General features: G+C 40.4%; 1 long non-coding RNA gene across 2 annotated transcripts in view; it reads right to left on the reverse strand.

Annotated features, from left to right (window-relative positions):
- Positions 1 to 5,703: 5,703 nt before the first annotated feature.
- Positions 5,704 to 26,023, reverse strand: part of LOC103257209 — a 42,388-nt gene continuing 22,068 nt past the window's right edge. The window contains exons 2-4 of one of the 2 annotated variants that reach the window (XR_504117.2): positions 20,716 to 20,799; positions 9,745 to 9,821; positions 5,704 to 6,015 (exon numbers count right to left, since the gene is read on the reverse strand). This is a non-coding gene — a long non-coding RNA (uncharacterized LOC103257209). Of the gene's footprint in view, positions 6,038 to 9,744; positions 9,822 to 20,715; positions 20,800 to 26,023 lie in introns of both variants that reach the window. The other variant, XR_002481800.1, reaches the window with a different exon arrangement.

Here is a 26,023-nt window from a genome sequence, read left to right on the forward strand (position 1 = left end):
GCCTGGTCAATAGTGCATAACAGAGAACGGCCCTGCATCCCTCATGATTTCAAATGCCCCAGGAGACATTCAGGTAAATGAAAAATCTGTTTATAATTGTCAAAGCCTACAATCTAATCATAGTTTAGATAGAAACACATAGCATATTTTGTGTTATCTTAATGTACTGCTTTTTCAGATTATAACATAATTAGGCTTCTTGTAAAATATTTAAGTATTCAGAAGCATTGTAGAAAATATTATTTAGGACAAATAAATATTTCTTCTTCCCACCTTTTGTGAACTGAATTGTGTCTTCTCAAAACTTATGTTGAAACCCCAGCCCTTAGTACCTCAGAATGTGACAGTATTTGGAGGTAGAAGAGGGCTGTAATCCAATCTGACTGGTATCCATATAAGAGAAAAGTCAGACACACAAAGAAACACCAGGAATGCTCGTGTCCAGGGGAAAACCATGTGAGGACACAGAGAAAGTGGCCAGCCACAAGCCAAGGAGATGGGCCTCAGAAGAAACCAAACCAGACTCTGATCTTGGACTGCTAACCTCCAGAACTGTGAGAAAATAAATGTCTGTTTAAGCCATCCACTCTGTGGCATTATGGCAGCCCTAGCAAACTGATACACTACTCCTCCAGATTCTTCCGGATTTTTTCTATATGCATATTAGCAAATAGCACAATTTTCTTTTATAGAAATTCATTTCTTCAACAGATATTTTTCAAATACCCATAGCATTCAGGGAGATAGATACATGAGTGAACAAAAAGTTTCTACTGAAATGAGGGTGCAACATCCCTTCAATGTAGATAGTAGATATATAAAAACCAAAAGCTTTCTCTTTTCACTTAAAAATATACTGTTGGCCGGGTGCAGTGGCTCACACCTGTAATCCCAGCACTTTGAGAGCCCAGCCCTTCTTGTCTATGTGATTAACCACCCATGACTGATCCACTCATCCAGTTACGAGCCCACCTTTGTCTATGTGCTTGTGATTGACCCACTGATTTATCCAGTTGTCAGAGATACAAGAAATAGACCTCATTACCATGATGTCAGCCTCCCGCACCCAAAAGAAGCTTTAAAGGCTTTCAAACTCAAGCATTCACTGTCACACTTTAGTGTCTGGCCCCCTCTCCAATCTTGGAGAGGTGGATCTACCCTTTTTCTCTGATCTACGTTTTAAATTAGCTGTTTTTCCTAATCTAAATTCTGGGCAAGTCTGTGCATACCTGCAGCACTGGCTCAGCCCACCGACCATATATATATTATTTTTTAAAAGGTGTTATCTGTGTATTACTTTTTGAAGTTGAATTGAATTATGGTAGCAATGTGTAGTTTGACGTTTGCTCAACCATGCTTCTGCCATTTTTTTTTTTTGGCCTGCCTGTCACATGGTGACACTATCATTCATTTGATTAATGCCATCTTTTGAGCAGATGTCATACTTTAAATGTGTATACATTTTGGGGGCACTTCGTGTGTGTGTGTGTGTGTGTGTGTGTTTGAGTTGGGGTCTCACTCTGTCACTCAGGCTGGTGTGCAGTGGCATGATCATGGCTCACCATAACCTCTAACTCCTGGGTTCAGGTGATCCTTCCAGCCTACCAAATAATTAGGACTATAGGCATGCACCACCATGCCCAGCTAATTTTCTAATTTTTTATAGAGATGAGGGGTTTGGAGTGGAGTCAACAAATTGATTCTGACCAATGGAAGCAAAAATATATATATATATTTTGCAGGATCTTGGGAAACAATGGAAAAACCAAGCTTAGAAAGTTACGGGAGGGTGGCAGCCACTCACCCAGCCACTGTCAGCCATCCGAGTAGCCCAAGCTTTCACATCAGCCATTTGACTCTCAGCAACTCCACTGCCATGGCCAATAATCTATAGCTACTCCACTGTTGTTGTCCACTCCCTTCAAATTCTAAGTCTCAGGCAAGAGTATTCAATTCATTGTTCTGCCAGGAGAAGGAATATTAGAAGGGAAAACCATGTCTCCCTCCAAATCTCACACTACAGAGGAATCCCCAAATTAAGGAAGAAGATTCAGATGCTGGGCACCCAAAAGGGCAAATGTCCATGACAAAGGGAAAAGTTTAGGACTCAAGATCAAGTGACCTGACTTTCAGTTCAATCTTGTACAACTCCTTTCTTTATCGTGTGTGTGTGTGTGTGTGTGTGTGTGTGTGTGTGTGTGTGTGTGTGTGTGTGTGTGTTATTGTTTGGGACAGTTTACTATATACTGAATTTTCCCAGGATATGACAGCTATCTAAATAGAAGAAATGTTGCACCCTGTTGGAGTGTATTGTGTTTGGAAATTTACCAGCTGACAGCAGCACTGCTACTGGTAATGAATCACCAGTAAAATACGCATGCCACTGTCTGCTCGTCCCCTGCTTTAGACTCCTTTATTATGCCTTAATGGAGCTGTGTACAAGCATTGTGTATCAAAGTACATGTTATTTTGCTGTTGATTATCTTTCTTTTATTTCACCTCCATGGTACAATTAGGGCCTTACAAATTTTATTTTTTAATTTTTGTGTGTGCTGGGCATAGTGGCTCACACCTATAATCCCAGTATTTTGGAAAGCCCAGCTGGGAGGATTTCTTCAGCCCAGGAGTTTGAGACCAACCTAGGTAACAAAGCAAACCCTCATCTCTACAAAGAGATTTAAAAAAAATTAGTCGAGCATGGTGGCATGTAGCTATAGTCCTGGCTACTCTGGAAACTGAGATGGAAGATTCACCTGAGCCCAGAACTAAGAGGCTGCAGTGAGCCATGATCATACCACTATACTCCAGCCTGGGCGACAGAGTATAGGTAAGTTATATGTTATATAAGTTTCATTTCAAGGTAATATAAGGAGCATAACCGTATTAGTTAAAGGGTGTTGTGTCTAAAAACACTGCTTTAAATATAACTTAGAGTAAAATTTAGAAAACAAAAAGCTTTGTATGTATCTTCCTTACCTCTCTTTATTTTTTCAAATCGTTTTGTATTCTGTTTTGTTTTCTTAACCAGTTGGCTCCAATTCATTCACAGTCTTTGCTGGTTTCCAGGACTTAATGATAGTAGCTCCAAACCCCTATTGTTATTGTTTTTTAGTTGTTAAAATTCCTCCAATCTTACTTTTGCTCCAGACTAAATGTAACATATTGCTGTGGACTTTTTATTTCTGAAAAAAAAAAAAACTAATATGAGTTCCTTTTTGTACATGCTGGGGGCTTGAAAGCTTGGAAGAAGGAAAAATGACAGCTACTCTACATACCACACAGCAGTAGCAGGAGTTTCTACTACATTTCTTTCCTTTCTTCTTTTTCTTCTTTATTTCTTTTTTGAGACTGAGTAGTGTGCTGTCACCCAGGCTGGAGTGCAGTGGCACGATCTTTGCTCACTGCATCCTAAAATTCCTGAGTTCAAACAATCCTCCTGCTTTGGACTCCCTAGTCACTAGGTTTACAGGCATGGCCACTACACCCAACCACAGTGTTTCTTTTCTAGTAAAGAAAGTAGTCCCCTCTCAACCAAGAAGACGTCCCCACTTATATCAAGCATGTAGATATTTACCTAGTACTGTAGCTGTTTATTGATCACATTCACTTACTTGGTCTTTTTTTTTTTTTTTTTTTAGTTAGAGTCTCATTCTGTCCCCAAAGCTGTAGTACAGTGGCACAATCACAGTTTACCACAGCCTCAATCTCCTGGATCAAGGCAATTCTTCCACCTCAGTCTCCCAAATAGCTGGGACCACAGGCACATGCTAATGTTTGGCTTTTGTTGTTGTTGTTGTTGTTGTTGTTTTGTTTTTTTAGAGGCAAGGTCTTGCCTTTGCTGGTCTTGAACTCCTGGGCTCAAGTGATCCAACCACCTAGGCCTCCCAAAGTACTGGGATTACACGTGTGAGTCACAGCACACAGATTTACTTGGTCTTATTAACAAACTAAGCAAAGCTTCCTGCTTATTCCCTTGCCTACTTATGGTTTTTAAATAAATCACACTTTGTTTTTAGAATTTACTTTAAAAATATAAGCATTATCTAATTTTAGTTTTCGTTTAAAATAAAGGCTTTTTATTACAAAACAAGTCACATAGTAACCTTAGAAAATTTTGAGTTGATGTCTGCCTGTGTTGCCCAGGCTTGTCTTGAACTCCAGGCCTCAAGCAACCCTCCTACCCCAGTCTTTCAAAGTCCTGACATTATAACCCTGAGCCACCTCACCCAGCCTATGTAGTTTTCTATATACTGAGGCTATTTCAGTGGCCTATGAACACATGTATTTTAGAATTTGAACTCTAAAATTTGAAGCTATTCATTGATTGCTTAAGGAAGCACATGCTTTTTTTTTTTTTGAGTTGAAGTCTCACTCCGTCGCTCAGACTGGAGTGCAGTGGCCGCTCCCGGCCACCGCAGCCTCGCCTGCTGGGCTCCGGCAATCCTTCCGCCTCAGCCTTCCAAGTAGCTGGAACTACAGGTGCGCACTACCACACCCGGCTAATTTTTTATTTATTGTAGAGATGAGGTCTCGCCTGCCCAGGCGGGTCTCGAACCCGTGGGCTCAGGCAATCCACTCACCTCAGCCTCCCAAAGGCACGGATTACAGGCTGAGCCACTGAGCCCAGCAGGAAGGACATTCTTAAACAAGTACGAAGGAATGCTGCTGCCCTACATCTGAAATGTGTCTTCCTGATGGGACATCAATTTTACGGCATCTGGGTTAACTAGAATCAGTAGTGTTCAAACTTATTGACATGTGTAAAAATACATATAAATTATCTGTTACATAACCGGGGACCCCAAATTCTGTTGGCTCTTAGTAAAAGTTCCCATATTCTTCTTGATAAAGGTTGTATAACTCAGTGGGTGTCAAACCTGGTTCTCCACTGTTCAAGAAATCCTATTTTCTTCTCCTTAGTTTTTAAGAGCCAGCATTATCTAATTGTTCATCCCCTTACCAGTCCTAAACTCCTGAGAAATCCTGGTTTAACACAAGGCCTCGGTTTCCTACTACCTGGTTAGGTGATTGTTAGACTTCAATATTTAATAGGTAAATTTAATATTTTATAGCCTATTACCTCTTAAAATCTTGCCAGGGATTTAGGTTATCTCCTGAATTCCATCAGGTAAACAGAAATCTAATGTCTAATAAGAGAAAAGCACATTGAATTGTTTGCTGGTTGTTTGAATAGATTTGAGAAAAAGGAGAATCAATGCAGAAATATTCATTGATATATATCCAACACTGTTCCAAAAGCAAAAAAAGGCGAGGGGGGGGGTTCTTTAGCTGAGCACTCAGTCATGCTCAGGACCAACTGTAAAATCCCATAGATTTTGGTGAGATATGGTGGCTCATGCCTGTAATCCCAGCACTTTGAGAGGCCAAGGCGAGGAGAATGATCAAACCCAGAAGTTTGAGACCAACCTGGGCATAGTGAGACCTCAGACTCTACAAAAAGTAAAAATAAATTAAAAATTAGTTAGGCATGGTGACACGTGCTTGTAGTCCCAGCTTCTTGGGAGACTGAGATGGAAGGCCCACCTGAGCCCAGTCAGTCAAAACTGCAGTGAGCCATGATAGCACCACTGCACTCCAGCCTGAGTGACAGAGTGAGACCTCAACAACAAGAAGAAAAGATTTTAATTCCTGTTAGGTCTGTGGGCCAGGGCTGCGGGTAAGATACAAAGAATTGCACAGATATTAGATTGAGAAAGACAGTTTATTTAAAAAATAGATTTAAAAAAGAGAGAGCAGGCACTTCAAGGGAGAGAAGTGGGGCAGACATCTGAAGAAAACTTGGTGACTAGTGCTTGAGACCACATGTTTTTAAAACTTCTTTTGGGGGCGAGCAGGGAAGGCATTCACAGGTGATGGACGGCAGGCAGACGGGTGAGTCAATCACATAGATGAGAAAGGCAGGTAAGCACAGGAGCTGTTGCCATGGGGATGGGCTGGTGGTCTGTGTCACATAGGTCAGAAGGGCTGATCACAATAGATTGGGTGAGCTTGGCCCTTTATGGCAGGAAGACAAATACTTTGGATAAAAGTGTTTAGTTAGTAGGAAGCATGCTTAATGGGTTGCAAGACAATCATCACTGACTACCTCTGGCAAACCAGTTCTCTTCCCTGATAATGACCAAGGGCAAGTTAAAATAAAATGCTAAAGAAGCATGACAAAGCTTAAAATGGCTGCTCTTTGACTAGTTACTCCATTCTGGCTTTTCACCCTTTCGATTTCTACTGTCTTAAATCAGGCTTTTATCAGTTTTTGCCTCGTCTGTTGGAATAGCTCTGCTTTGTTCCCTCCTTTACTCCCCATGGCTCCCATGGCCTCCATAACATTGCCAGAAGGATCTTTCTAAAACACAAGTTTGATCGTATTGTTCTCTTCCTTGTCTCCCCATGACTGTGAAACAATGGGGCCTACCCTTCCTTCTCAATTCACACAACAATGTTAGCAACATTTGCTATTTCCTCCTTGTATTTGCTGCTATGCCTGGAATGAATTTTTTCCACTGTCTCTCCTTTAAATTCAACTAAAATATCACCTCTGGGAAGCCATTACTCATTCTCCCAGATAATCACTTTCTCTCCCGTGCTTCCCTGATACCTCCTACACCCCATATAATGTATCATTATTCTTATTTCCTCAGTGTTGCCCCCATCAGACTGAGAGTTCTTTAGGGGACTGAACCAATTTTATTAAAATCTGAATCCTCAGCATTTAGTACAGTGCTAGGCACACCGTAAGTGCTCCATGTACATGTATTAAATGAACAACTTTTCACAGGATGATACTTTTAGTTCTCTCACAATCTAGATAAGGCCTCCTTAAATCATCCAAGACCCTTTTTATCTAGAGAGAGGTGTCTTGAATGTCTGAGGATTTTGTCTACTGTAAAGGTATTAATAAAGTGGCATAATCAGTCTGGCTTATGTAGATCTCTTCTGAATTTAATTTATATGATGCAATCTGACAGAACATGATTGCTGTGATTGAATAAAAGAAATTGAATTCCTGAACACATAGGAAGGGCCTATCAAGCATCCAAAAAGAACCCTTGGAGACACAGACCTTATCAGAGCATTCAGATGATTGCTATATTTTTTTCTCATCTTAACTTTTATTTTCCTTCTATCCCTGGAATCCTGTCCCATTGGATCTGATGAATTTATAGATCACTTGGGATTTCTTGTTGATTATTAAGTTTTTAATTTTTTGCTTCTTAAAAAATATTTAAATTTATTTTTAAAAAATAAAATAGAGATGGGGTTCTTGCTATGTTACCCAGGCTAAGTTCAAACTCCTGAACTCAAGGGATCCTCCTGTCTCAGTCTCCCAAAATGTGGATTACAAGTGTAAACCATAGTGCCTAGACAAGTTTAAAATTTTTAAATGGCTGACTATTCGGTTTTGTTATTGTCTTAGTCATTTTCGTGGTAATTTTCTTAGTTATCTGTTATTCCTGTTTGTTTCTATTTTTAATTGTGTTTTGTCTTTGTTAAATCAATTTTCCAAATGGGAAATAATTTGGCTATCCCTGATTCATAAGGGGTTTAAACGACTATTTCTTTGACATTTGCTGAATTTAAGGAGTTGCTTTTGCTCATCATTCTTTTGTAATTTTAGAAATTTTGTTTACTGAGATTTTTTTCAAATGTGAGGATACTAATTTTGATTTTTATTTTCTGTTTCTTTTATTCATAGATATAACTAAAACATCTAGACCAGTGCCTGCTAATATCTGGTGCTTAATAAAAATCTGTTTAATGAATGAGTGAAATTTTAAATCAAATGCTTTTTTATATTTATTTTTTAATTTTAAACATATGGGGTACAATTCAGGGTTAAGTCTACAAATGTTCATTAGGCAGGTGCACTTGCTGATGAGGCTTTAAAAAAAAATCTCCCACCTTCTAGTGTTGGTTATAATACATGTGTAAATTGACTTTTTCCCTTATTGAAATCAATAAAATGCTTATAGTGCTTTTAATAGAAATAAAACAATTACAAATGTGTTATTAACATTTTCTTAAAGAACAGACTTTTTAAAAAGTAAATTGGCTTTTTCATCCTCAGTTATATGATCTAAGAATTGTTTTTAAAATGTGAAGATGGACTGAGTGACCTTTCACAGAAACAAAGAACTGAATATCACATGTTCTCACTCCTAAGTGGACCTTGAACAATTATCATAATTGCTGGGGGGAGATGGTGGGATTGACAGTAGTGGGAAACTGCCAGGGGAAGGGGGGGCACACCTCATCAACAAGGGTACCTGCGTAATGAACATTTGTATACCTAACCCCGAACTGCACCCCACATCTTTAAAATAAAAATTAAAAAAAAATAAAACATGAAGATGGAGCTTCTGTATTTAAACTTGTACTCCCCTTAATTATTGCTAACAAGAAGATAATCCATTTTGATCAATTCTGTTCTGAGCTTCTGTGTTTTCCATATTTAAAGGTAATTTGCTTAACTACCTGGCATCTTCATGACACAACACTCTCCAGGTCCCAAGAGGCCCCAGGAGACCTATCAAGGGCAATTCCAGGAATGCAGCCACAGCAGCCCCTAGGCAGCTTGCTGCTGGTCAGCATTGAGAGAACTACAGACTTATTTAAGAAAGCAACGCTTGGAGACAGTAGACAGACAGTAAGGTCACGCTTCACCACAAGACACCAAGACTATGACTCATGGAAAGTCCCAAACCTTGAGACTTAGAGGAAGAAAACATCTGACATGCATCACTAATAAAATGTGTATGTGTTACACTATACAGCGTACAACTACAGAAGTAGGAAAATTCAGAACACAGATAAATATAATTGCCCCATCAACATGTAAATCAAGGTGTATATAAATGAATTACGACTGAATGCATAATATAATTGTTAAGTATTTAGTATGTAAAATATTTACTAAGCCACTGCACTAAACATAATACAGAACTAATATGGTTAAGATTCCCAACATAACTTAAATTTTAATCGTTTTAATTACTGAAGATATTTTAATGCAAATAATCATTTACATTGATCCCATAGAGTTGTCATGAAATTAAATTATTTTGAAAATAATGATAATTATTAAACACTTAAATATATCGAGTAGTGGCTAAGGGTTTTATATGAACCAGGTTTTGGGTTTTTTTTCCTATTCTATAGATAAAGAGCTAGTCAGGGTGAATCCATATATGCCTGGCTCCAAATTTGTCCTCTTCATTACCATGACCTTCAGCAATATCCCCTCATGCCTTTACACTAGAGTACCCACATTGGCTATTTTCCACAGTTAATACAGGTTGAGTATAACCTGTTGTGGATAATTATCCGGACATTGCCTCTTTCCCCCATATCTCTTCCCCAGGGAGCTGTGTATATATCCCATCAAGAAGTTCATATTGAGAACTGATGTGCTATAAGGGTTGTGTTTAAGAAACTGGTACTGGTAAATTTTGCCTGCGAGTAAGGGTAGTTAAAGTATGCCAGCATCACGGTGGGTGGTGTCTACCAAACAAGACCGCTTAACTAGCGGGCACAAAGAAATTGGAGAAGCCATACAGGAACTGGCAAAGGTTAACATAATCTGCCCTGCTCACAGCCACTGTAATTCTCCAGTATGGCCGGTAAGGAAACCAGATGGTACCTGGAGAATGATGGTAAGCTACCAGGAATTAAATTAAGTTGTATCTTCTCTGTACACTGCTGTGCCCAGGGACACAACTGTGCACATACCATTTTGTAGTGGATTTGGCTGATGCTTTCTTCAGTATTGATATTCATGCAGATTGTTAAGACCAGTTTGCATTCACCTGGGAAGGAAAACAATGGACGTTAGAGGTGCAGCCAATGGGGTATTGCACAGCCTTACATTATATCATGACATGATCGCTCAAGATTTGGAAAGTTGGAGGTGACGGTGTCTCTATTTCATTATACAAATGATGTCATGCTAACTTCTGATTCTCTTACAGACCTAGAACAGGTGGCTCCTCAGGTGATTAAACATTTGCAGGGAAAGGATGGGTGATGAATCAAAACAAGCAGCAAAGAACTGGCTTATCTGTCAAATTATTAAGGGATATTTGGTCTGGTAAGACAAAAGTAATGCCATTAGCTGTTACTGATAAGATACAGGGTTTTCCCTGCCCAGCACTTCCCAGACAGCTACAAGAGTTTTGGGGCTTGTTGGGGTCTTGGAGGGCATTTATCCCACATTTAGCAAAGATCATACGATCCCTATATAGACTGGCCGAGAAAATGATCCCAGTGGGACTGGACAGAGGTATGCAACAGCATTCAGTGCTGCCAGTAGTGCTGTGGGTGCCATCTAGGCACTGGGCATTCTAGACCAATCCCTTCCCTGTGCATTGGATGTGAATGTTACCCAGGAGGGTTATGTCTGGAGGCTCTGGCAGAAATAGGGAAAATCTCGACTTTCCATTGGTTTTTGGTCACAGACCTGAAAAGGTGCCAAAACCTGCTACAGCCCCATTGAACAGCAGCTCAACACAGTATATCAGGCTCTCTTGGTAACAGAGCCAATTACTAGACCAGCTTCAGTAACTGCACACTGCCCTGCTCATAGCACTTTGGGTCCATGACCTCTCTCTCAGGCCCCACACCCCAGCCACACAGAGGATGACCTTGACCAAATGATGAGCATATCTCCAGCAGCATAGCAAGTTCTTCACAAGTTCTCTAAGTCAGGGACTGCAGCAGCTCCTAGGGCCAATAACGTTCATCAATGCAGGTGAGCAACCAGAAGAGCAAACAATGATTACCCACTGGGTCCAGGAGAGGATTGGTATACGGATGGATCGTGTCAGGGACAATCCCCTCGATGGCCTGCTGTTGCATACCAGCCAAAAGCAGACTATCTGAATGGAAGACGGGACTGGGCAGAGCAGCCTGTGGGCAAAGTTGCAAGTAGTGTGGTTGGTGATATACAAAGAGCCAGGCCCACTGACAAATTGCACAGACAGTTGGGCGGTGTTTAAAGGACTGACTCTGCGGGTGCCACAGGGCCCAGCAGCAATGGACAATCATGAACAAGCCCCTGTGGGGCCAATATATGTGGCAGGGCATTTATGCCATGATCCTCCAAAGGAAAATCACCATCTTCCATGTCTCCAGGCACTTTCTCCTGCAGAGTCCAGGGAATGATGAGGCAAACACCTAGCCCATGTAAAATGTCTAGAAGAGTCTTTGACCTACTGGCAAGTGGTCTATATCTGCCTCTACCCGTGTAGGAAAGGGCCTGGTTCACTACCATTTGTGTTGATACTACTATAAGACTACTGCAGGCCTGTCCTAGCAAGTGAGCTACAACCATTAGAGGACTGTCCCAGCTCCTGGCAGCATATGTCACCCCTGTAGTCACTGACAGCGACCAGGGAACCCCCTTTACTGGAACTCAAGTGAAACAATGGGCTGAGCAGCTGCATATTGACTGGTGATTTCACCTACCTTACAATCCCACGGGTGCTGGTCTAATAGAAAGATATAATGGCATGCTTAAGGACACTTTAAAAACAGGTTGGTAAGGCTTGGTGACTCAGCCTGTAATCCCAGCACTTTGGGATGCTGAGGCAAGTGGATTGCCTGAGTCGGCAGGTTTGAGACCAACCCAGGCAACTTGGCAAAACCTCGTCTCTACAATAAATCAAAAAATTAGCCGGGCTAATTAATTACGGTAGCACACCTATAGTTCTGGCTACTTGGAAGGCTGAGTTGGAAGGATCACTAAAGCCCAGCAGGTAGATGCTGGAGTGGCCATGAGTGTGCCACTGCACTCCAGTCTGGGCGACAGAGTGAGACTCCAACTCAAGGAAAAAAAAAAAAAAAAAACACAGGTCAGCACTCATTGCAGGGATGGACAACCTGATTATATGAAACAATCGCAGTCTCAACAAGAGACCTCAGGCTGACCATTCAGCATCCGTGGACATGCTGACACAATCGTGGGCAACGCCCCTGAGTATGCAAATCCGGATGCAAAAATCATCATTGCAACCAAACTGGGGAAGCGAGACTAACCCATTTCTGCCTTCCCCATAGGACATAGTACCGGGAGAGAATACTCTCCATTGGCCCTGGGAAGTTCAATCTGAAATCGGTCGGTGTTTTCTGCTGGCTCCCAGGAAGAGGGGATTGATCATAATTTAGATATTCATCCTATGGTTCTGGGAAAATGAATAAATACCATTAAGTATAATAATCCCGTGTCTCAAATGCTTAAAAGGGAGACTATTGTCATTTCTATGTGGCAATTCAGGACACCCTTGCTGTCCTTTCATGTCATGGACAGGAGGGCTCCTGGGTCTAAGAAAGCATGATCTTCCAGGCTGAGCAGGCCTCCCCAGAGTGTCCTGGTGTTGTCACAGAATAGGAATGTTGCATGTGTTTTGACTGACAATGGAAATTTACTTCTGCTTTTTCCTGTCAAACGTTTATCTTATTACCATTAGCCTCTGCTCTGGAAAGACGTTCCTCCAAGGGGTGCGGACTCTCACCCGCGTGCACAAGTCAGCATGCTGGGTCTCCTCAGAGTTCCCCGCATTGGTCACATCAGAGATGCCCTCTTTCCTGATGAAGTTTCACAAATGTGCAAGGTGGAATTACAAAAGAGAATAGCCCAGATATGCTCAATGCCGCGCTGGGGGCACCTGTGCCATACTTCAAATTAAATGCTGAGTAGACATTTCCTGACAATGATCATAATGTGTTTATGGCTCTTACGACCCTTAATACTGAAATCAGTGCTGTTTGCCAAATTTCTGAAAACCCCTTTTCCAAGTGGTTTGGGTCACTAAGCTCCTTCTGGCAAAGGCATTTAAAAATATCATAGAGGTATTATAATCCCTATAGTGATTTTGCTATTTGGATCCTGTGCCCTCTATCGCATATGTGGGATATGGATGCCATGTTTGACTTATGTGTCCACCTCAGGGAACTTGCAGAAAATCAATGTTATGTGAAGACTGTAGAGGTGGAAAGAGATCCGTGTAGGGCTGAAGTGTGGGGTAATTGTCGGGATATTGTCTCTTTCCTCCAGATAGAGGCTTTTTTCTGCCCCTCCCCCAAGGGCAGCCAAGGTTGGTCTCTGTAGGGTATGCATATTTTCTGTACACGTCACAAGGTTATCAAGTCATGGGATGCAGGTAACCAAGCAGCCTAAAGACAATGTAGTGGTCACTTTTTTTTTTTTTTTTGAGTCAGAGTCTCACTCTGTCACCCAGGTTGGAGTGCAATGGCACACTCACAGCTACCCCAGCGTTGACCTGCTGGGCTCCAGTGATCCTTCCACCTCAGCCTTTCAAGTAACCAGAACTACAGGTGCGCACTGCCACGCCTGGCTAATTTTTTATTTATTGTAGAGACGAGATCTCAACAAGTTGCCCTGACTTGTCTCGAACCCACGGGCTCAGGCAATCCACTCACCTTGGCCTCCCAAAGTGCTGGGAATACAGGCTGAGCTACCAAGCCCGGCTGGTCACTCTTAATCAATGTGATTGTAAACACTGTGTAGGAATCTGAATAATGAACTTGCTTGATTATAGAACTGTTTGCTGTGCTGTCCCAAGGTGCAGATGCTTTCGTCACTGACTGGCTGCCATTGGTGACCCTCCCATAAGTGTAATAAATCAATGTCTCTCCCTGCCTAGATCTCTGAGGTGACTTCTTTGGAATTGGTAAACATTACCCAGATTTGGATCTTCATTACACTTGTCTAAAATACTTTGAGCCAGAAGGGTTTCAGATTTCACTTGTAAAAATTTTTATTACATTTGCATACACATAATTAGTTACCTTGGGGATGAACCCAAATTTAATGTGAAATTCATTTATGTTTCATATATAACTTGTAGACATAGGCTGAAGGTAATGTTATACATATTTCTAATAATTTTATTGGCCAGGCATGGTGGCTTATGCCTGTAATCCTAGCACTTTGGGAGGATTGTTTAAGCCCAGGAGTTTGAGACCTGTGTAAACAAAATTGTGAGACTTCACCTCTAAAAAAAATTTTTAAATTAGCCAGGTGTAGTGGTGCGTGCCTGTAGTCCCAGCTACCCAGAAGACTGAGGTAGAAGGATCACCCGAGCCCAGGAAAGAGGTTGAGGCTGCAATCAGTTTTGATCAAGCCACTGCACTCCAGCCTGAGTGATGGAGACCTTGGCTCAAGTAAGTAAGTAAATAAATAAATAAACAAACAAACAAATAAAAAGAATAATTTTGTGCATAAAATAAAGTTTTAGGCCAGGCTCAGTGGTTCAGCCTATAATCCCAGCACTTTCAGAGGCCAAGGTGAGTAGATTGCCTGAGTACACCGGTTCGAGACCAGCCCAGGCAATTTGGCAAGCCCTCATCTCTACAATAAAATTAAAAAATTAGCCAGGTGTGGTAACACCACCTGTAGTTCTGGCTACTTGGGAGGCTGAGATGAAGAATCGCCAGAACCCAGTAGGTCGACGTTAGGGTGGCTGTGAGTGTGCTACTGCACTCCAGCCTGGACAACAAGAGTGAGACTCCTACTCAAAAAATAAAATAAAGTTTTGACTATGACCCATCATGTGAGTTCAGGTGTGGAATTTTCCACTTGTGGTGTCGTGTTGGCAATCAAATATTTCAGATTTTGGATTTCAGATGTTTGGGTTAGGGACACTCAACCTGTAATAACACCTCCTGTTGGCCTCTCTTTTTTCACTTTCTTACTTTCCTACTTATTTACCATGTTTGCTAGGACTACCTACTGTATTAGTTTATGAGGGGTGAACAACAAAATACCACAGACTGAGTACTATAGACAGTTGTCGTTTGTTTTCTCACAGTTCTGGAGGCTGGGAAGTCCAAGATCAAGGTGTCAAACAAATTTGGTTCCTAAGGTCTCTCTCCTTGACTTGCAGATGGATCTCCCTGTGCCATCACACGGTCATCTCTCTGTGTGTGCATGTGTCTGGTGTCTGTTTGTGTGTTCAAATTTCCTCTTCTTACAAGGATTCCTCTTCTTACAAGAGTTTGTTGGGTGAAGGAGGGCACAATTCTGCTCAAAACACCTACCAAATAAAGCATCTCTCTTGAAACTTTGTTTCTGGGTTTGCTAGGGAAATACAAATTCAGATAAAACATAGAAGGTGCCAATTGATACATAGTATTATATTTCTTTAGCGGTTTTTTTTGTGGTGCTGGTCTGCTGACAATGAATTCTAGTTTTCATTTATCATTAAATGCCTTTTCTTTAAATCTTAAAAAAAAATGTTTAATAGACTTCATTTTTTAACAGTAGTTTAGGTTACACTTTGCATAGACCCCCTCATTACCAGTATCCTCCACCAGGTAATACATATGTTGCAATTGTCAAACTTGTACTGACACGTCATTACCACCCAGAGTCTATGGTTTACATTAGTGTTCACTTAGTGTTGTACATTCTGTGGGTTTGGATAAATGTACAATCACATGTATCCACCATTAAAGTTTGATACAGAATATTTTCACTGCCCTAAAACATTCTCTGTGCTCCCTTTCCAGCTAACTCCTGGTAACCACTGATCTTTTTGCTGACTCCATTGTTTCACCTTTTCCAGAATGTGTATATTGTAGTTGCAATCATTCATTATGTAGCCTTTTCAGGTTGGTTTCTTTTACTTAGTAATATGTATTTGAGTTTTCTCCTGTATCTTTTCATAACTTGATAACGCTTTTCTTTTTAGCACTGAAAAATGTTTCATTGTTAAGGTTCCACAGTTGTTTTGTCCATTCACCTACTGAAAGACATTTTGGTTTCTTCCAGCTTTTGACAATTATGAATAAAGCTGCTATAAACATCTGTGTGTATGTTTTTGTGTGGACATATGTTTTCAACTCCTATGGGTAAATACCAAGGAGTGCAGTTGCTGGATCACATGGTAAGAGTATGTTTAGCACTGTAAGAAACTGCCTGGGCAACTTGGCGAGACCTCATCTCTACAATAAATCAAAAAATCAGCCGGGCGTAGTAGCGCATGCCTGTAGTTCCAGCTACTTGGAAGGCTGAGGCGGAAGGATCACCGGAGCCCAGCAGGTCGAGGCTGCGGTGGCCGGGAGCGGCCACTGCACTCCCGTCTGGGCGGCAGAGTGAGACTCCAACTCAAAAAAAAAAGAAACTGCCAAACTGTCTTCCAAAGTCATTCTACCATTTGAACTCTCACACACAATGAACGAAAGCTCTTGTTGCTTTACATCCTCACCTGCATTTGGTGGTGTCAGTGTTCTGGGTTTCAGCCATTGTGTAATAGTATCACATTGCTGTCTTAAGTTGCATTTCCCTGGGGATATTTTTGTTAGATGTAGAATTCTAGAAAAAAATTCTCTTAGACTTATGGAATTATGTCCCCTAAATCCATCATAAGTAAAAAAATATAAGTTAAAAGTGTATTTAATACTCCAATAAACCTATCATAAAGTCAAAAAATTGTTAAGTCAAAATATTGTAAGTTGGAAACCATCTGTACTTTTACTAAACCTGAAATAGATATAAAAATCTAGGTGGTTTTTTTTTTTCTTTCAGCACTTTAAAGATTTGTTGTCTTCTGGCTTCTGAAGTCAGCTATCACATGCACCATTGTTGCCTTGTCTACGATGTGCTGTTTTTCTCCAGTTGCTTTGAAGATTTTTTTTTTTTTAATTCTGGTTTTCAGTAGTTTGTTTACAAAATGCCTAGATGTGGCTCTCTTTGTACTTATCCTGTTTAGAGTTGGCCAAAATCTTGTATATTTCAGCAAATTTGGAAACACTTTGGCAACTCTTAAAGTTTTGGTCATTCTCACTTCTTATTGGACTTCATTTACACATACTTCAACTTCTTGATGTTGTTTACAAATCTCTAGGGCTCCACTCATTTTCTTCCAGGCTTTCCTCTCTGTTTTTTCAAACTGGCTAATTTCCACTGATCTATCTTTAAGGGTACTAACTGTTTCTTCTGTTATCTCCGTGCTGTGGTTAAACTTATTCAGTGATTTTTTTTTACATCAGATATTTCAATATTTAGTTCTAGAATTTCCACTTGTCTTCTTTCTTTCTTTTTTCTTTTCTTTTTTTGTCAGAGTCTCACTCTGTTGCCCAGGTTAGAGAGTAGTGACACAATCACGGCCACCACAGCCTCAACCTTCTGGATTCAGGCATTCCTTCTGCCTCATCCTTCCAAGTAACCGGAACCACAGGTGCATACCACCACACTCGGCTAATTTTTTTGATTTATTGTAGAGCTGATGTCTCACCAAGTTGCCCAAGCTGGTCTCAAACCCCATGGGCTCAGGCAATTCTCTTACCTCTGCCTCCCAAAGTGCTGGGATTATAGACATGAGCAACTGTGCCTGGACTCCATTTGTCTATTTCTTTATAGTTTCTGTTTCTCTGCTGAGGTTTCCTGTATGTTCACTTATTAAACTCATACTTTCTCTTACATCTTTAAGTATAGTTAAAATAATTACCTTAAGATCCTTATTTGTTAATTACAACATATGAGGCATTCTAAAGTTGGTCTCCAGTGATTATCTTTTCCTTTGAATGTTGGACACATTTTCCTGTTTCTTCTTCTCCTTTATTTATTTATTTATTTATTTATTTAAGTTGGAGCCCACCCTGTTGCCCAGGTTGGAGTGCAGTGGCACATTCACAGCCACCCCAGCATCAACCTGCTGGGCTCAGGTGATCCTTGGGCCTCAGCCTTTCGAGTAGCCAGAACTACAGGCACGCTACCACACCAGGCTAATTTTTTCATTTATTGTAGAGATGAGGTCTCGCCAAGCTGCCCAGACTGGTCTTGAACCCCTGGGCTCAGGCAGTCCTCTCACCTCAGCCTCCCAAACTGCTGTGTTTCTTCTTATATCTAGTAATTTTGAATTGTATCTGGACTTAGTGAATGAATGATAAATTGTGGGAACTTTGAACTCTTGTCATATGCTTCTTGAGAATGTTGACTTTTGTTTTAGTAGACAGTTGACTTGGCAGAATTCAAACTCCAAACTCTATCTCCTCTATGTTGGGCAGCAGATGAAATCTTTGTTCAATTCTTTTAGCTTTATATGGGCTGCTTAGAATCTGTGTTGCACGTGCATAATGTCACACAAGTTTTCAAACACTTTATATTCATAAACTAGGGTTTCCCTTGTGTGGCGCTCTCCTTTCTGGAATATTCTCCTTCACATTCCAGTTGTGATTGTTCCAGACTCTGACTCTTAATACTTAACATGTTAAATAAAAAGTCTATGAGCATTAACTACCTATATGATGCTTACTGGAGCCTGCCCTCAGGTAAAGGGTATTTTAAAAAATGGAAAACCTACCCAATGTCTTTTCTTTCTTCTAAATGTTGATTCTCCTCCATTTTCTGCCTCCTTTGGTCACTTTTCAATGCCTTCATATAGTTTTTGTTTGTTTGTTTGTTTTGATTTGTTTTGGTTTTGGTCCAGAGTTTACAAGTATTATTTGTAAAATGGTTGGTTTGCTACATAGTACTCTGCTATTAACTGAAGTAGAAAAAAAAATTACTTATTTTGTTTTTTGAGTCAAGTCTCACTCTGTCGCCCAGGCTGGAATGCAGTGGCTCAATCACAGTTCACTGCAGCCTCCAACTCCTGGGCTCAAGCAATTCTTCTGCCTCAGTCTCCCGAGTAGCTGGGACTACAGGCATGTGCCACAATGCTTGGCTGATTTCTTTAATTTTTTATATAGGCGAAGTCTTACTATGTTGCCTAGATTAGTCTTGAACTCCTGGGCTCAAGCAATCCTTGGCTGTATTCTAAAGGGCTGGGATTATAGGAGAGAGCCATCATACCTGGTCTTTATATTTCCTTTAACCTAAGAAAAATCTACTTTATATCTAGACATTTGCTAGATATTTACTTATTTATATCAGCCATGTTGTTTCCCATCAAAACATGCTTTGGTTTTTTTAATCTTTTAAATATAAACCTTTTGGAAAGAGGACTGTGTTCCCCTAATATAGTGTTGTTCCTATCTGACTTCTCTGCTGAAAAGTAGTAGCCAAGCTACCCATTCTCCAGAATCTCCATACTAATAGTACTTCTATTTGTTCTGACTTACTCTTAAATTCTATTCCTATGGACGAGTGAGTAAATACATTATAGACTGGGAAGTTTTTCCTCATGGTTAGGGACATTCCTGGGAACATTTCCAAACATTCCATCCAATGCTTCTCATTTTATTGATGAGGATTTTATACAGTTTTTCTGGAGGTTTGAACAGTTATTTTCTGAATGAAGGGGATTTGAGTTCACATCCAGCAGCATACCCTGAAAGGAAAAAGGATTATCACTCTAGGACATGTGCCAAAGGAGGTAGCAGACACTGCAGAGGGACCCAACCAGACCACACAGTCAACTCAATCCAAGATGCCTTTGTGTGCCAAACCATGCCAGTCTAGGGGAAAAGATGTTGGAGTATACTATACGTAGTTTTTTAAAATCAGTTTTATTAAGATATAATTTACATACCAAACTATGGGGATTTTTTGTTTGTTTTGTTTGTTTAATTGTTTTTGTAGAGATGAGTTCTCCCTATGCTGCCTAGGGTGGACTCAAATTCCTGGGCTCAAGCAATCCTCATGCTTCAGTCTCCTTAAATGCTAGGATTACAGGTGTGAGCCACCATGCGTGGACCAAACTATGTATTTCAAAGAATGAATAAGGTTTGAACGAAAGAATAAAGAATTCCTAAACAACTCGTTCAGCAACTACTCTATTGCAGATGAAGAAGGAAATGGTCCCCTCACCTCCTCCTCCCAAGTGCAATTATTAGAGATGCCCTTGTACATATCAAAGCTGTCTTGAGGGCATAGAAAGTTCCATGAGTGAGTTTCAAGTCTGGAATGATTGAGCACAAAGATGAAAAGAATAGAGACTCAGCACTTCAAGGAATTCACTGGGAAACTGTCCTCCTGTGGTGAGAAGGAATCATTCCTACTTTTTTCTGGTCAAGTCTATGTACAGCATATTTCTTTCTTTAAATCAAGCAGCTAAGTCCCTTCCCTAATCATCAGTCTTCACCTTTTTCTTGATATCTGATACTAGAACTCTAAAAGAAAAGGTAGCCACACATGACTGAATTCTCCATCAAGAATTCTCCATCAAGCAATAGAATTTCAGCCAGGCTCGGTGGCTCAGCCTGTAATCCCATGCCTTTGGGAGGTTGAAGTGAGTGGATTGCCTGAGCCCGCGGGTTCGAGACCTGCCTGGGCAGGCAAGACCTCATCTCTACAATAAATCAAAAAATTAGCCAGGTGTGGTAGCACGCGCCTGTAGTTGTTCCTGCTACTTGGAAGGCTGAGACGGAAGGATCACCGGAGTCGAGGCTGCGGTGCAAGTCGAGGCTGCGGTGGCCAGGAGCAGTCACTGCACTCCAGTCTGGCCGACAGTGAGACTCCAACTCAAAAAAAAAAAAAAAGAAATAGCGTTTCTTTTAGAGTTTTCAAAAGAGAGGAACTTATCACTTGAAACATTTGGGAACTGACAAAATAAAATCATCAAATTTAGCAATCTGTAAGTCATTTCAATCAACAGTTACTCCCCATTATGCAGTAGCTTCTCCTGGACAATTTTCCTGCTTAACTTATAACCTAGTTTAGGCACCATCTATGTTACTCTCTGTGCATATTTTCACCGTATTATTTACACAGTGCATCGAAACTGCCTATTTACTTACCTCTCTTTCCCATTAGGCAATCGACTCCTTGAAGATGTGCTCTGTCACTTACTTGACTTTGTATTCTGGCACTTAGGTCAGCACCTAGAATAAAATAGATACTCAATACATGTTTGTTGAATAAGTGAATACTGTACTCAAGACACACTAATGTAGGAACATTGACTAACATGTTAAGTAAATAGGCTATCCATAAAATTTTCTACAGATGATTCAACATCTCTGAAATTGATTTTCTTTCTTTTAATTTGTGCTTCCAATGAAAATTTGCACCTAGACTTTTAAAAGACATTTCTGTAATAAGTCATGAGAACTATGACATTTGCCATAATTTGATAGATTGGAAATACAAGACTTGTCCATAAAGTGGAATCATTTTTGAACTGTGGCTTCTTCATAGTGAAAAGTATCCTATTGAAATCTTTGGAAATGTAATATATATATATATATATATATATATATAGTTTCTACCTTACAGTATTGTTTAAAGGATTAAATGAGATAATTCACATGATGATGCTTGATTACTAGTGTTTTTAGCTATTCTGCCATAAGGTTCTTAAACATTATATACATAAATATTAAGATATTTACATATATTCATATATGTGTGTATTTGGTCTAGATATCCTTTCAGTAATTTATTCATGATGTATTACATAATCAAAAATTTTTTTTTCTTTCTCAGAATCTTCTCACTTATTAGAAAAGAGAGAGATTGGAATATATAACTGTGAACCTGTTTAATTTACTATGAGGTTAATGTTGGAGACTTATCATCTCTGAGAACCAGCTGGCCTCAGTAATCACATCTCACTTTTCTTCACCAAGATGCCATTACTGAGTTACATTTTGCATTAGACCCTTAGGAAAAAAAATATATACTCCTGGTCACCCAGAAAACCCTTATCTACTGTCACTATACCAATGGAGAAGCAGCAGTGTCAATAAGCTAGGTTTGTGACAGTAATGGTGGAGTCAATAAATATGGCCTGAAAAATAGGATGGTTTTCCTTCCTGGAAAGACCTTAACCCCATCCCTCCCCTTTCCAAAAGGTTGACCTCCAGAAGGTGAGATGCTTTCTGTTCTTTGTCTTGAAATAGTAAGTCAATCACTTCCCAATCAACTTCCCAGTAGAGAACCCTGAATTATTGGCAAGTTCTGTAGAGGAAATTCAGTTTCTGGATAGAAAGTAGACCAAGTGGGGAGTGGGAGCTGTGGGAGAGGAGGAAAGAAGTGAGCTAAGAAAAGGTTTTCTTTTTTATTTACTTATTTATTTTTTAAAGTCAGGATCTCATTCTGTCACCCAGGCTGGAGTGCAGTGACACAATCAAGACTTGCCACCACCTTGACCTCGTGGGCTAAGACAATCCTCCTGCCTCAGTCTCCCACATAGCTGGAACTACTGGTGCACACCACCACACTCAACTAATTTCCTTTTAATTTTTATTTTTTGTAGAGATGAGGTCTTGCTATATTGTCTAGACTGGAAAAAAGTTTTTCTTTAAGAAGAAATGTTAATGGAAGAAACCAATAGATATGTGAATGTTGGTGAGCAAAAAAGAAACAAAGAGGAAGAGAAGAAATTAGACTACAGGTATTACTTTGCATCACTGGTTTAAAGATAGAGGGGAGACTTTTTTTTCAGTTCTTCACCCCATTAGTAGATGTGAAATACAGGGATTCTATAACAGTGGTATCTAGCTCAGGTGCCAGATCCTCTTAGGTTTAAATACCCAGTCTGCCACTTGCTAGGCTTCTCAGCACCTCAGTTTCCTCATCTGTAAATAGCAGTGATAATAATAAATCTCACCTTGCAGTATTGTTTTAAGGATTAAATGAGGTAATTTATATGATGATGTTTGATTACTATCGCTTTTAGCCATTCAGCCATATGATCCTTAAACATGTATAGTCTCCTTTGTATTTCATTTCCTTGGAAGTGAAAAGATTGTAAATAAAGAGGCAAAAATGAATGAACTTAAGTTTCTTGAAAATAAGGGCTATATCTAATTTATTGTTGTATTTTTCAGTACTTAACATATGACTCACAGATAGTAAATATTTGTTAAAGAAATGGAAGAGCCATTAATATAAAACATAACTTTGATTACAAGTGTTATGGGTTGAATTGTGTTCCCCACAATTCATATATTGAAGTCTTAACCTCCAGTACTTCAGAATGTGACCTTATTTGGAAATAAGGTCATTCATGTAATTAAGATAGTCATAATTAAGTAGGGTGGGCCCCTGATCCAATATAACCGCTGACTTTGTTAAAAGGGGAGATTGGAGCCGGGCTTGGTGGCTCAGCCTGTAATCCCGTGCCTTTGGGAGGCTGAGGTGAGTGGATTGCCTGAGCCCGCGGGGTTCGAGACCCGCCTGGGCAGGCGAGACCTCATCTCTACAATAAATCAAAAAAATTAGCTGGGCTTGGTAGCGCGCGCTGTAGTTCCAGCTACTTGGAAGACTGAGGTGGAAGGATCGCCGGAGCCCAGCAGGTCTAGGCAGCGGTGGCCGGGAGCGGCCACTGCACTCCAATCTGGGCGACAGTGAGACTCCAACTCAAAAAAAAAAAAAAAAGGGGGAGATTGGGGGACAAATGTGTACACCAGGGAGAATGCTGTGTGAAGATGAAGGCAGATATTAGGATGGTGCACCTGCAAGCCAAGGATTGCCAACAAAGCACCAGGAGCTAAGAGAGAGGCATGGAACACATTCTTTCTCACAGCTCTCAGAAGGCATAAACCCTGTTGAAACCTTGATCTTGGACATTTAGGCTCGAGGACTGTGAGACAAAAAATTTCTGTTGTTTAAGTCACCCAGTTTGTGGGACTTTGTGATGGCAACCCCAGCAAATGAATGCAACAAGTTAGTAGCATCATCATCTTCACATGCTATAATTTTTACTGGGTTGAAACTATTCTGAAAGAGAAGCTCTGGTTGGTGTTATTTTATGTAAGCAGGCATTATTCAAACCAAACCACACCAAGCACAAAATTAAATTGTTTCTTGGTTAGACACAATTCTAAAAAGTCACTTGCCCAGGCACAGTGGCTCAGGCCTATAATCCTAGCACTTTGGGAGACCAAGGTGAGAGGATTGCCTGCCCCAGGGGTTCAATAACATCCTGGGTAACTTGGCATGACCTTGGCTCTACAATAAATTACAAATATGGCTGGTGGGTTGTGGCACACACTCATGGTTCCAGCTACTTGGAAGACTGAGTGGAAGGGACACCTGAGCCCAGTGAGTTGATGCTACAGTGGCCATGAGTGTACCACTGCACTCCAGTCTGGGTGACAGAGTGAGACTCCGACTCAAAATAATATAAAATAAAATAAAATAAAATATAAAATAATAAAAAAATTCACCTAAGTAAGTTTTAGAGGGACCAGCATGGTATTACTGAATTCTATGCCAGGAACATGTTTAATTTCCAACATCAGTGCTATGGATGTAGACACAGAAGCAGACTGCACAATGAAAACAGTTCTCATTGTTTAGTTTTACTCAAGTCAAAGATCTGTAATCACTTTTTTGTTTTTGGTTGTTTTTTTTTTTTTTTGAGTTGGAGTCTCACTCCGTCAACACAGACTGGAGTGTAGTGGCTGCTCCCGGCCACCGCAGCCTCGACCTACTGGGCTCCGGCGATCCTTCCACCTCAATCTTCCAAGCAGCTGGAACTACAGGCGCACGCTACCATGCCCAGCTCATTTTTAAAATTTATTGTAGAGATGAGGTCTCGCCAAGTTGCCCAGGCTCAGGCAATCCACTCACCTCAGCCTCCCAAAGGCGCAGGATTACAGGCTGAGCCACCGAGCCCAGCTTGTAATCACTTTTAATACTAATACAAAAACATTGTAAAAGGCTTACAGGGCCAACTAACACTAGTAAAAAAAAGTTTCTGATTTTAATTCTCAGGGATAACTAATTATAAATGTAGCAATAAACTATGAAGAAAAAGAACAGTCCAGCTCCCTTGACTTAACTAAAGCTTTTTTGTATTGAATCCCATTGAAATTAAGCAGGCAATTTGGTAGAGCATTATATAGATTTGATATTGATACAAAATTAGAGAAGTTTAAAGTATTTTCATGAATATCCTAACTTCAAGGGGGCATAATGCAGAAGAGTACCTAGGAAGTGGATATATATAGAAGACAGTAAGTAGTAAAGGATTGAATTGAATGAAGAAAGAGGTTACTTTTGAAAAGAAAGAGGTTATTTTTGTGGAGTAATGTTGTCATGTTTGTCATTCCTTCCTCTTTGGGAGTCAGTCAGAAAGAACATAAGAAACCTAAGAGAACATCTGGTTAGAGATGTATTATTAAATTCAGTACTGACAAAGAAGCTGGAGGTGGTGGCTCACCCCTGTCATCACAGCACTTTGGGAGGCTGAGGCGGGAGGATTGCTTGAGACCAAGAGTTTGAGACCAGCCTGGGCAACATAGGGTGACCTCATCTTTACAAAAAATAAAAAGAGTAGCTAGGCTTGGTAGCACGCACCTGTAGTTCCAGCTACTTAGGAGGCTGAGGGGGAAGGATTGCCTGAACCCAAGAGGCCGAGACTGCAGTGGGCCAGCTTGGGTGACAGGGAGACTCCAACTCAAAAAATAAAAATAAAATAGATTCAGCACTGGCAAAGTTTATAGACCCTGTCCCTGAAAAATCACTTAAGCTGCTAAATGCCAGAAAGAGAGCACATTCCAGCCCAATGCAACCAAAGCTACTGAAGCAAAAACAGCAACACGGCTTGACTTTCTTGATATGTAATAGACTAATAGAGCTAGTTAGACAATAAGTTTCTGAGATGTTAAAAAAAAAAAAAAAGTTTTATCAGGCCAGGTGCCTATAATCCCAGCACTTTGGGAGGCCGAGGTGAGAGGATTGCTGGAGCCCACAGGTTTGAGACCAGTCTGGGCAACTTGGCGAGACTTAGCCAGGCGTGGTGGTGGGTGCCTGTAGTTCCAGCTACTTGGAAGGCTGAGGCGGAAAGATCACCTGAGCCCAGCAGTGTGGCAGAGTGAGACTCCAACTCAAAAAAAAAAAAAAAGTCTTATAAATAAAAACTGGTGATAGAATGAGGGATGTTCATGTTGTAGACCTCTCTCTATAGCATCAGAAAAAGATTCAAGGTTTTGAAGAAGATTTACTTTGTAAATATTTTAGCACAATTTTGCTCATTATATTAGCTTTCTTGCGTAGCACCAAAAAATGTTTTTAAAATTCAGAATGACTATAGAGGCTTCATTATTCGAAGGTGGAGTGGTTGAATTCATCCGTGGGGAAATTCCTCTCTGTGAC

The sequence above is a fragment of the Carlito syrichta genome, unplaced genomic scaffold (assembly GCF_000164805.1).
Source record: "Carlito syrichta isolate Samal-C Ts95f unplaced genomic scaffold, Tarsius_syrichta-2.0.1 Scaffold301618, whole genome shotgun sequence".
Taxonomy (NCBI): domain Eukaryota; kingdom Metazoa; phylum Chordata; class Mammalia; order Primates; family Tarsiidae; genus Carlito; species Carlito syrichta.